Below are 14,056 nucleotides of genomic sequence, written 5' to 3' on the forward strand. Positions count from 1 at the left end.
AAATTTTTTCTTTCTATTTGAAGAATATTATTAGTATTTTTATAAGGATTGCACTGAATCTGTAGATTGCTTTGAGCAGTCAATTTCAAATTACCATTAGTGGTCATTTTAAGAATATTGATTCTTTCAATCCATGACCTGGAATATCTTTCCAATTTTTGGTTTGCTTTTCATTTTTTTTTTTTTAATCAGTGTTTAATAGTTTTCATAATAGAGATCTTTCACTTTTTTAGTTAAATTAATTCCTAGGTATTTAATTTTACTTGTTGCTATTGTAATTGAAATTACTTTTTTATTTCTGTTAATTTTATGTATAACATTGAAAAGTTATATATGTTGAACCATTTTTGCACCCCATGGATGAATCCAACTTGTCATGATGAATTATCTTTTTAATGTCTTGTTGAATTTGGTTTGCTAGTATTTTGTTGAGGATTTTTGCACCAATATTCATCAGAGATATTGGCCTGTAGTTGTTTTTTAATATGTTTGGTCTAGTTTTGATACCAGGATAGTACTGGCCTCATGGAATAAATTTGAAAGTACTCCCTTCTCCACTGTTTTTTTGGAATAATTTGAGTAGGACTAATATTAGTTGTTTTTTAATTGTTTGGTAAAATTCAACAGTGAAGCCTTTGGGGTGTGAGCATTTCATTGAAGAGAGACATTTTATTATGGCTTCACTCTCATTACTTGTTATTGGTCTGTTGAGGTTTTGGATTTCTACCTATCTTTGTAGGTTGTATATGTCTAGAAATTTGCCCGTTTCTCCTAGATTTTCTAATTTATTGGCATATAATTGCTCATCGTAGCCACTAATGTTCATTTGAATTTCTGCAGTATCACTTGTAATGTATCCCGTTTCATCTCTGATTTTATTTATTTGGATTGTTTCTCATTTTTTCCTAGTCTAGCTAAATGTTTATCAATTTTGTTTAACTCTTAAAAAGCACAACATTTTGTTTTATTGATCTTTTGTATTGTTTTCTGCATTTCAAAGGTGTTTAGGTTGTTTATTTGAATCTTTTCTTTTTCTTATGTAGGCACTTAAAATTTTTTTCCCCTTCATACTGCTTTTGGTGTATCCTATGTGTTTTGGAATATTGTGCTTTCATTATCATTTGTTTCAATGTTTTTTTTTTTAATTTTCTTTTTAATTTCTTCATGGACCCACTGGTTATTCAGGATTATATTGTTTATTTATTTATTGTATTTTCATAGTTTCTAAAATTTCACATTATTAATCTCTAGTTTTTAATTCCATGATGCTCAAAAAATATGCTTGATATTATTTCATTTTTGACTATTTTAAGACTTATTTCATGACTTAATACATAATTTATCTCTCAGAATCGTCCTTGTGCTTAGGAAAATAATGTGTATTCTGCAGCTCTTGGATAAAATGTTTTGTAAATACCATCAGATCCATTTGGTTTATAGTGCAGATTAAGTCCAATGTTCGTATGTTGATTCCCTGTCTGCAAGATCTTCCAGTCCTAAAAGTAGGCTGTTGAAGTCTCCAGCTTTTATTGTATTGAGGTTCAAATCTCTCTTTAGCTGTAATAATATTTGCTTTATATATCTGGGAGCTCCACTGTTGGGTACATATATATTTAAAACTGCTATATCCTCTTGCTTAAATGACCTATTTATTAGCATTACTAAACTTATTCGTTTCTTCTTACAGTTTTTGTCTGGATATCTACTTGTTTGATATGAGGATAGCTGCTTCTGCTCCTTATTGGTTTTCATTGTCATGAATATCTTTTTTACATCCCCTTATTTTCAATCTATGTTTGTCTTTATAGGTGATTAGTGTTTCTTACATGGAAAAGGTCAATGAATCTTTTTATTTTTTATCCATTCAGCCACTCTATGTCTTTCAATAGGAAATTTTAGTCCATTTATTTAAAAGTTATTGTTGAGAAGCAAGAACTTACTCCTGCCATTTTGTTATTCAGTTTCTGGTTGTTTCATGGTGTTTTCTTCTTTGTATCTTTCATTCCTGTCTTCTTCAGTGAAGGTTATTTTCTCTGGTCACAAGATTTAGTTTCTTGCTTTTTATTTCTTTGTGTAACTATTGTAAATTTTTTTTAAATTTGTGATTGCCATGAGACTTGCAAATTCTATCTTATAACCCATAATTTTAAGCTGATAACATCACTGTGTAAACAAGCAAAAAGAAAACTAACAAAAATTTTACACCTTAGCTTTATCCCCTCACTTTTTAACTTTTTATTGTTTCTATTTATATCTTATTGTACTGCCTATGTCTTGAAAAATTATTGTTATTATTTTTGATTGGTTCATTGTCTTTTCTTTCTACTTAGGATAAGAGTAGTTTAAACACCACAGTTACAGTGTTATGGTATTTTGTGCTTTTCTGTGTGCTTAGAATAACCAGTGAGTTTTATATCTTTAGGCAATTACTTTTTACTCACTAATCTGTTCTTTCTGATTGAAGTACTCCCTTTAGCATTTCTTGTAGGACATGTCTAGTGTTGGGTTAAAAAACTCAGCTTTTGTTTGTCTTGGAAAGTCTTTGTTTCTCCTTTATGGTCAAAGGATATTTTCATCAGATATACTATTCTAGGGTAAAATTTTGTTCCTTCAGCACTTTTAATATGTTATGCCACTCTCTTCTGGACTATAAGTTTCCACTAAAAGTCTGCTGCCACGCATATTAGAGTTTCATTGCATGTTATTCATTTCTTTTCTCTTGCTGCTTTTAGAATCCTTTCTATATCTTTGATCTTTGGGTGTTTAATAATTAAATGCCTTGCTGTAGTCTTCTTTGGGTTAAATCTGCTTTATGTTCTATGATCTTGGTCTTGAATTTGGTATCTTTCTATAAGTTAAGGAAGTTCACCATTATTATTATTTTTTTTTTGAATGAACTTTCTAGCCATGTCTTGTTCTCTACCTCCTTTTTACATTCAAGAACTCTAGATTTTCTCTTTTGAGGCTATTTTCAGTACTCTGTAGGTATGCTTCATTGTTAATCATTCTTTTTTTTCTGAGTGTATATTTTCAAATAGCTTGTCTTTAAGCTCATTCCTTCTTCTGCTTGATCAATTCTGCTATTAAAAGACTCTTATGCATTCTTCAGCATGTCAATTGCATTTTTGAGCTCTGGAATTTCTGCTTAATTCTTTTTAACCATTTTAACCTCTTCATTAAATTTATTTGATAGAATTCTGATCTCCTTCTCTGTGTTATCTTAAATGTCTTTGAGTTTCCTCAACACAGCTACAGGCAGTGCTTGACTTAGACCATGGTCGGGACAGTGGAACGGTCGTAACACGATTTGGTCGTAAGTCGAGTAGGCTATATGTACAGTTGAAATAGTATACGCAGAAATGGTAGTGCTGCCAGAAGCTGGTCCGCACTGTCGTACGCCCAGCTGGGCAACGTTTGCGCTGCCAGACACGGAGCAGTCGTGGCTAGCGATTGTGGTCCTAAAGTCGAATGATCGTAAGTTGCATAGGTTGTAAGTCAATCAATACCTGTACTTTGAATTCTCTTTGTGACAGGTCACATATCTCTGTTTCTTCAGGGATGGTCGCTGGTGGCTTATTTAGTGCATTTGGTGAGGTCATGTTTCCTTGGATGCTGTTGATGCTAGTAGATGTTCCTTAGTGTCTGGGCATTGAATAGTTAGAGCAGGCGTCCCCAAACTGTCCCTCAGACCATTGGAGGGACACCACATACTGTGTTCCTCTCACTGATCACCAATGAAAGAGGTACCCCTTCCTGAAGTGTGGTGGGGGGGCCAGATAAATGGCCTCAGGGGGCCGCATGTGGCCTGCTGGCCATAGTTTGGGGACACCTGAGTTAGAGACTTACTGTAGCCTTCCCTGTCTGGTCTTGTTTGTGCCTATTCTTCTTGGAAAGGCTTCTGAGATATTCAAAATGACTTGGATGTTGTGTTCTAAGCTGTATCTGTTTTGGGGGAACCCAAGTCCTATAAAACTATGGTTCTTGAAAATTCATATGGGCATGTTCTTGATTGTCCTGGACAAGATCTGGGAGAATTCTCTGGATTTCCAGTCAGAGATAATTGGTCTCTTCCCTTACTTTCTCCTAAATGAAGAAAAAAGTCTCTCTCTATTCTGAGCACCTGAAGCTGAGAGTGGATTGACGTGAGCACCCTTGTGGCCACCACCACTACAACGATGCTGGGCCAAGCCTGATGTCTGCACAGCACTGAAACTCACCCAAGACCTACTCTAACCACTCCCTGGCTACTGCCTATATTTGCTTAAGGGCATGGGCCTCTACAATCAGCAGGTGGGAATATCAGCCAGGCCTGTGTCCTTCCCCTCCAGCAACAAGTTACTCCAATCTCCAAGGAGGTCCAGAGGTGCTGTCCAGGAGAAAGGGTCTAAAGTAAAAAATCCTAGAAGTCTACTTGGTATCCTCTTGTACTGTGCCTGATCTGGCACTCAAACCATAAGGCACAATTCTTCCCATCCTTACCTCCCTCCCCTTTTCAAAGGCAGAGGAGTCTCACTCATGGCCACTGCCACCACAGGTCGGCAGGGAGTGCTGCCAACTTGTGAATGCTGCCTGGCCTGGGACATTCACCCATCAGGGAACTGTGCTTTCCTTTGGCTTAGGGTAAATCCAGAAATACCATCCAAGAGCCAAGATCCAGAACTGGGGACCCCAAGAGCCTGCTGGGTGGTTTAACTCCATGTGGCTGAGGTAATACTTAAGGTTCAATATAAAGTTCTTTTTACTTTTTCCTCTACTTTTCTCAAGTAGAATGGGTTTTGCCCCATAGCCACCACAGCTTGTAATGTGCTGAATACTTACCTGAAGCCAGCAAGTCTCAAAACCTCACCCAACACCCTTGTAGTATTTGGGTATCACTGCTGGTTATTCAAGGCCCAAGGACTCTTCAGTGAGCAAGTAATAAATCCTGCCAGTCCTGAGCCCTTCCCTTCAAGGCAGCATGTCCCCTTCTGGTCCAGGGTGAGTCTAGAAATGTCATCTGCAAGGTAGGACCTGGAAAGAGGGCCTCGTGACTCTGATCAGTGCCCTATCCTGCTGTGGCTAAGCTGGTGTCTAAGATGCTATACAAAGTCCTCTCCACTCTTCCCTCTACTCTCCCCAGGGGGAAGAAAGTGGTCTCTTTTCACGCTGAAAGCAGTACATCCTGGGGCTAGGGGAAGGGTGACACCAGCACTCCCTTAATCTCTCCAGCTGGTCTCTAGTAGGTTGCATCCACTCCCACCCACGTCCACTGTCTCTGGGCTCAGTTCAGCACTAGGAACCATGTAAAACTTGCAATCCTTGTACCCTAGACTGCCTTTCAAGTTTATTAGGGCCCCAGAGCACTTTAGCTTTTGGTGACAAGGCTTGCGGGAACTAAAATTTTGACCACATCATTGACAATTCTGCTCTGGCTAGGGCTGGTTTAAATGCTCCCGCAGTTGGTGGACATCAGTTGAGTTTGGTCCAGTTTTTCCTTCTGCTATAATGGGACAGCACTAAGTTTGATGCTGTAATTGCTGTGCTCTCCCTCCGCTAGCACCCCAAGACACTCTCTGCACCATGCAGCAGCTGCTGAGGGGAAGGGGCAGGTGGTGTCAGTGATTCAAGACTATTTTTTTCTACCTCTTCAGTGCCTCTTTCAGTGATAAGAAGTTAAAACAGGTACTATGGGTGCTCACCTGATATTTAGTTCCTATAAAGGTGGTTTTCTTGTGTCATAGTGAGGGAATGTATTCTCTTCCCGGGTCCACAAGGGGGTGTGGTTTCAAAGGCAAGAATTTCCCAGCGCCGTACCTCCACCCAAGTCTCCATCCCAGAGCTTAGAGATCTTTAACTTTCTCACACCACAGGAGCAGAGACTGCCCAGAAATCAAAAGTCAATTACTCCAGAGGAAGTTTGAAGGAACTCCTTTCATAGGACAGAAAACGTGAATGGGGCAGGGATATCTCCCAGGTTCAAAGTCCCCTCTGTCTCATTGGTGTGGACTCCATTTCTGCATCCCCTCCCATGACAACAGCATGGGAGCTTGCCCCCCCTCTCTCTCTCTATTTCTTTTTCCTTTTTCTCTCTCTCTGCCTAAATAAATCACTTTCTGCAAAACTCTTTGGGGTCTGATATTTACTTAAAACGAGCTCACCACACTTGGCGGGGTCCTCTCCCACATTCTTGGTTGAGTGAGGGACGAAGGGCCTGGAAGAACACATCCTATTTGGGAGGTGAGCCTCCCTCGTGTCCAGAACCTGGTCTCAATAGTTGTGAAATTCATGTCCTTGGGGAGGGCATGAAAGGTGGAGCCTTCCATTCTGTCATCTTGCTTTGCTTTCTCGTAATCTGCTATTTTACTAATTTCTTAGAACAAGCTTCCCTGGTGAACTACAAGGCCTTACAAGATCTGTCTATGACAATAACTTCTTGAGGGAGATGCTTAAATAACTGATTTTGAGATTTTCTTCTCTTTAAATATATGCGTTTGAAGGTAAATTGGTTTTCTGTTCATGGCCTTAATGTCTTTCCGTTGTTATGTTTTTATTATCTTACAGTTCAAAAGACTTCCTAATCTCATTTATAACTAAGCCTCCAATATAATTATAATTAATTTAACTCATGGGTTATTTAGAAATGTATTATATAACTTCCAAAAATATATCAAAGAATTTTCAAATTATCTACTCATTACTGGTTTTCTGGTTAATCTTCTGGTGTCAGAGATCATAGCCTTATGATTTCAATGTTCTTGAAGATGTTTGAGACATGCTTTATGACCCCATGTGCACAATTTTTTTAAATGTTTAATGTGATTTTTAAAATAAAATATGTAGGCAGTTATTGGGTATAATCTTAGGAATATTAGGTAGATCCATTTTTTAAGTTTTATTTTACATGTTTTCTACTTCTTTTTATTCATTCAAGCTACGAGTAACAGAAGCTTGCTAATATCTCACACACTACAAGTAGGTCTGTCTGTTTGTTCCTTTGCATAGGCCCCTCTTGATTTATTTGAAGACTCTTATCAACAGACAAAATTTAATTGTTGCTTTAACTTTTCTGATGTATTGACCTTATTATAAAATCTAAATTTTTATCCAGTAATATTTTCATATTAGAATAAATGGGCCTTTTATGTTTTAGTTGTTTTCACATGGAATGTCCTTTTCCATACATTTATTGTTTACATTTCTGTAGCTTTTCTTTTTAGATCTGGAGTAATTTCCGAGGCTCTTCCCTATTGGAAGGTACAGAACTCCAGCTTTCCTCCTCTCAGCCATGTGAAATCCCCAGATTCTGAGACTCTCAGATATGATTTTTGAGAAAAACAAATGCTTCAAGCGAAACACAGTTTCAAATACTGAACTCACTCCTCTGTGTTTCGCTTGGGCTGAGAGTTTGACTTATCAGTTTTTACTGTCTTGGTTGCTCTTCCACTTTTTCCAAATAGATATATTTGGTTTGTCTGGCTCAGCAGAAGATTTGGCCTGAAACGAACTACACTGCTACTGACATTTATAAAAAATTCTCCTTTTATTCTACTTTTTGTATATCAGATTGAAAGATCATATTACATGGACATTCATATCATTTCTCTGCTAAAAATTGACCCATGGCTTCCTATTACAGGATAGAAGCACGGGTCCCCAGGATGGCATACAGGACCTTTTAAGAACTGCTGGTGTCCGTATCCCTCTGAGCATATCTTTCTGCTTTCTCCTTCCTCAGACTGCTCTGGTCTTTTGCCCCTCTGTTGTTCCTAGGACATGCTAGGCCTCTGCCAGCACATTTTAGGCATACTTCGTACTTGTTCTTCTCTGGAAAAACAAAAAGAAGGGAACAAAACAAAACTAAACAAAAATCAAAAAACCCTCATTCTCAGATATTCTGAAAATCATCTGCCTTATATATGTCTGTGTTAAATCAAATATCAATAAGGTATTTCTTGACCATTAAAATAGAAAAGCCATGACCCTACGTTTTCATACCAAACATCACCTAACCTCCACCCTACTTTATTTTTCTCTTTAGAACTTATATCCACCTAATACATTTTATGGTTTATTTTATTCTTCCTTCCTCTCACAGAATGCAATCTTTCTGAGACCCAAGATTAGATTCTCTGTTTTAGTATCTTATCTAACCATGGAAGCTAAGAACAGTACCTCTCACAGGGTAGCACACCATAAATACATGTTGAATATATTGTTATACTACTAGGATATTTACTTAATCAAAACTTTGTTGAGGTTCTTTCTCACTTTTGTAATTATGAGGAATACACAAAGAACAATTTAAAAAAATTAAGGGGGAAATAGGGGAGGGACAGCAGGGGTTGGGGAGTTGGGGAGAGACAGCATGGGGAGAAATACCAGATAGAGGTGATGGGGAAGAAGGCAGCAAGTCACACTGCCACGTGTGTACCTATGCAACAATCTCGCATGTTCTCCACATGTACCCCAAAACCTAAAATGCAATTTAAAAAAAAATTCAGTGCACATGATAAATATCTAAATATATGGTATATTTAGAGCTTCTTTAGTTGAAGAGTATGCAGAATATATGTGATTTTTCTAAATTGTTTTCCTATGAATCTGAACCACTATTATCATATTGCATTTAAGAAATTTAATAATTTAGTTTAAATTGTGCCTTTTTAGTTAATAAAAATGAGAACTTTTTTTTTTTTTCAAAGCAGATATTGAAAAGTAGCAGCAAGGCAAAAATATCTCAATAGTACTGTTTCTGAGCCTAGCATTTTCTCAAGATTTTATTTTGTTAACTCATCTAATCCTCCTTCCAATACACTGAGGGGGATATTATGATAATTATGTTGTTATTCCCATTTTATAGGAGGAAAAGTGAGAGAGACAGGTTAAATAATTTGACCAAATTCATACAGCTTGTAAGAAGTTGAGGCTACCGGATAATGATGTCCAGAGACATCGAAATAGGCTTTTACAAGACCTATCCTTCTAAACCTATGTGATTTTTTTTTTAATTGCTAAATAATAGCCATACAAATGTTATCTCAAGTAATGAAGTCAAAAACAGACAACAAAAACTTTTAAGTTAGATTTCACATTTAGAAGTCCAGAAAGCAGAAGATTCAGTGGTAAAATGATGTATAGTCACATGAAAGAAGAATTAGATTTTTCCCCTGTGTGACACCAATGAGTATGACAGAAGTGATAAGGAGAAATAGCACAGAGATAAAAATACATCACACCGAACTTTCTAACATACAGAGCTTTCCAGAGAAAAGAGACTTTAGGAATCATGAGCCTCCTCTAATGTAAGACTTTCAAATGAGTTGCTGGACCACTAAGTATAACAAAGAGAAAGTCAAGATCAATTGGGCTTGTAGGCCACATACCTTTTAGCCACTATCAGCAATAGCTTCTGCAGTGAGGAGATTCTATGATTATGAATACTGACACATTAGCTAATGTTTCATGTTTTTACTGATCCCTTATATTGCTCTTGAAATATTGGTTTTCCCAGGGAAATAATATCTGAGTTGGAAGCATTACTGAAGATTATCAAACACTGCATTTTTGTCCAATGTTAAGTACAAGAAATATTGTGTTTTGTGTTATGTTTTTTTAGCCAACAATAAAAGCCATAAAAATGAATTAAACCATAGGAAAAATAGAGTCCCTGAAGAAAGATGAAAAACAACATATATCTAAGAAAAGAGCAAGCTGAAGAGAAGCATGAGGGAAGCATTAAATATTAAGAAATGAAACAAAACCTCATAAAGAAATGCTAAAGTAATTTCTTATTTTGTCTATCTACCCCCCTCCCTTAGACACAGATAATTTAGGTTGTGATTAGATGCAGAAAGAAAGATTTAATGTCTAAAGAATTGCAAACATCAGATAACAGACAAATGCAATGTAAGTTATTAGGTACCCCAACAGCAGATACTTAGAGAAGATTAAGGAGGTACAGAAAAACCAAACTAGCATATCATCTGATTGTGAGAAAATGATCTATAACAGGTCCCAAGTAGCTACTAATTCTGAATAACTCTATCAACTTCCTAGCATCCAGTCTCTCAAGGGAAGAAGCTGAACTTTTTCTGTGTGTTTACCATTAGGGAGCAAAATGGTGGTGGTGGCTGTGAAGTGTGTCAACCTGTTACGACCAAGATTTGAAAAGTCATTAAGTTGTGAATTAATCTTTTTACTCCACACCACTCCCTACTATTGACTCTGCTTAGTATCCTCAGATCTGGCCAATGCAACCAGCTTAATCGATCAGGATACACCTGCAATCACAGACACCATCTTCAATATCACAGCCAGCCATAAGATCTTAAACAGAAACTTGCAACTGCTATCCATGGGTACCAAACTATAGCAAAAACCATGGATGTATAAGGATGGATAGCTCAGCTGGCTCTCTGGCTAGCTTAGCTGTGCAGGCTCAACTTGGCTGTTTCATTAAGTCAAAATTTAGAAATATCTTTTTTCATGATTAAAAATTTGAAGACTACTTGCCATGTTGGAATAGAATTGTCCTGTACTTAAACTGGAGTTCTGAAATAGATGTCACATGCATGATCTTGCATGTCTTAGCGCATACTTATTTTTTAAGTATGCAGTTTTTAAATTTGTCATCCAAACAGTAAGAGAGAGAGAACATAAAACATTATTTTCATCAACAATAATTGCATTTTTTGTCTTTTTATTTACTACATTAATACTTCCAGTACAGGAAGCAAAATGGTTACTTGGTAGATTTTCTTGTGAAGTGCTTAAAAATGCTACATGATGATTTTGATTATTTATATAATTTAAACATTCCAATACAAATGCAAAGTATTGTGACTTTACACTCTATTATTGATGTATATGTTTTGATATATGAAAATAACTGTCCCATTATATTCCAAGCACTCCATTTGGTAAGCACCCAATATATTATGAACAAATTTGACAAATACACAAACATCTACGAGGTTAATAAACAAGGAAAGAACGTAAAATATACTGACTCATAATGACAAGTGGAGAAACTTAAGGGACTTTAACTTAGAAACATAATAAATACTTTCAAATCACTGAAGTTTCTTTGCACAGAAGAATGAATTTTGTGTTCATTCAAATTAGAAAAACCATGATCGATAAGCAGCTATTCCAGAGAGCAGGATTTTGGTTTATCAACAGGAGGAACTGAATACTAGAACTCATTGAAAACGGGAGTTGCCAGAAGCATTCATGCTGAAGTTTAATGGCAACTTGTTAGATGCAGTTATACTACTGTGGGTTGTAGATTGAACCAGTTTTTAACTATTATTGTGTTTTACTCCAAGGTTGTGCTATTTCCTGAAGAATGTTTTATAAGAATGAGACTGGAATTAAAGTAGCTAAATCCACTTAAGGTACAACTGGAGAGTACATAAACATAAAGAAAAAGCACTTGGTTTTCCTTGAAGAAAACAGAAAAATGAAAACAAAACAAAACGCGATTCAATGAGAGCTATCTTACAAAACTGCACTACATGAAATCACAAGACTTGAATTTAATTTTTATAAAATGAAGTAAAATTTGATTCTGTGTAAACCTCATAGAACTGCTGAAGTTTATTATATGCTTTTGACAATTATAGTAACAATTTTAACATTGGCTCAATTCATACAATGAGAACATAAAGAAAATTTCATGAGGTCAAAAATCAGTTTTGGGGTAGGGGGAAAAGTAGCCCAACTTGTTGCAATACTTTTTGAATTATGGAAATTAAATTTAAACTATGTTGGCCTTGAATTACCAGGTAGAGATTAGGACATATTAATACAGATAAGGAGATCTTTTGAAGGTTATTAAATATTATGTTTGGTAATTTCTCAGATACTTAGCTAAACTTTCCAGGATGACTATGACAACATTTTCTCATGGTCTCATTTAAATATCTACTATATGTCAATTACAATAATAAAAGAACATAGATGAAAATTTAGTAACTACTTAAAATGGAGCACTGTCCAGGTTTCTGTCTTGCTCTCTGTCTCTTCTGCTTATTTGAGCTCACCAGAAACTGAACTACAGTAGTCATTTACTAAATATTTTCTAAATGAGCATTGAATAAGTGTATTCACTTATCTTTGCAAATGGGCTTTAAATAAATAAAATATAGGCTGATTGGCAAATAATCTCAAATAAAACCCAGCTAAATTATCTATTTTAAGCCAAAAGCCTTTTAGTTTTCAAATAACCTTACTACAAATGTCTATGCCATAACACTAGTTTTGAATACCATTTCATACTAGAAATTGGTGCAAAAGTAATTGCAGTCTTAAAACTACAGTATATTATTTTAATCTATATAACCCAAATATAATCAGTGTTTTGTGGTAGTTAATGAATGTTCTTTGCTGCTATTATTGTTGAGTCCTCTTTTAATGAATTTTTACTGAGATAATACTGCTCTCAAACTTCCAACGACTTATAACAACCTACATGCATTCTTCCTTCCCAGATCTGTGGATCAGCCGCACTAGCTCTGCTCCAGGCTGCAGGTTTGGTTCCGGCCTGTTCCTTGCATTCTCATTTATCCGCCCAGGCTGTAAAGTCAACTGTGGCATGTTGTGTACTTTTCTTTTATTTATTTATTTTTTTATTTACTTTAAGTTCTGGTGTACATGTGCAGATCGTGTAGGTTTGTTACATAGGTATACACATGCCATGGTGGTTTGCTGCATCCATCCCCACCATCATCTATTTCTCCTAATGTTATCCCTCCTCAATCCCCTGACCCTCTGCTATCCCTCCGCAATCCCCCCACCCCTGACAGGACCCAGTGTGTGATGCTCCACAGGTGTGTAAATTTGTTCAACCATTGTGGAAGACCATGTGGCGATTCCTCAAGGGTTAGCAATAGAAATACCATTTGACCCAGCAATCCCATTACTGGATATATACCCAAAGGATTATAAATCATTCTATTATAAAGACACATGCACATGTATGTTCACTGCAGCACTGTTTACAATGGCAAAATCTTGGAACCAACTCAAATGCTCATCAATGATAGACTGGATTAAAAAAAATGTGGCATGTAAACACCATGGAATATTATACAGCCATAAAAAAGGATGAGTTCATGTCTTTTGCATGGACATGGATGAAGCTGGAAACGATCATCCTCAGCAAACTGAAACAAGAACAGAAAATCAAACACCACAAGGTCTCACTCATAGATGGGTGTTGAACAATGAGAACACATGGACACAAGGAGAGGAACATCACACACTGGGCCATGTTGGGGCTAGGGGAGAGATAGCAAAGGGCAGAGGGATTGGGGAGGGATAGCATTTGGAAAAATACCTAATGTAGATGATAGAGGGATGGATGCAGCAAACCACCATGGCACATGTTTCTTAAGGCAGGTGAGAGTGGCAAAGAGAGTAAGCCATACCCAACAAGAGCCTAGACTTGAAATACATCGTGCCTTCTCACAGTCCACTTGCTCAAAGCAATTCACAAAACTAAGTACAATGTTCATAGGGTGGGGAAGTGTATTCCTCAAATGGGGCTTGGAGAGTGATGAACATTTGCTTCCCATTAATCCCATCAAACAAAGTCATATTTTATATGCCTTCTGTGCTATCCTAATAGTGCAACACTTCACACATTTTGAAAAGATATTTTCAATTAAAAGTTGAAAAAAACATCTTGGCATTAAGCTATTGTAATAAAGGGACTTATTCAAATTGTAGGTTATATGATGTATGATGTTATATTTCGTAAACTGCAGGAATGAAAAAATAACCTCACAGAAAAAGTATGTGAATATTATTCTTCAAAATTAAGTGTGTTTCTAGTTGTCTTCTGGAGCCAAAACTCATCTGATATGAAACTTCCAACATAAGCCTTCATTTTTCAAATTTAATTTTTAAAATTTAGATTAAATGGTAGCAAGAAATTTCGATTACTGGTTTTGATCTTTTACAGTATTTAACCTTATTTATGAAGTTAACCAAATATATAACTAAAATGTGAGTAGTGGGTTGTAACTGCCTAAGAGTATTAACTGAGAAGTTAACTACCCTCTTCATCATATAA

Source organism: Saimiri boliviensis, chromosome 3 (genome assembly GCF_048565385.1).
Source record: "Saimiri boliviensis isolate mSaiBol1 chromosome 3, mSaiBol1.pri, whole genome shotgun sequence".
NCBI lineage: Eukaryota > Metazoa > Chordata > Mammalia > Primates > Cebidae > Saimiri > Saimiri boliviensis.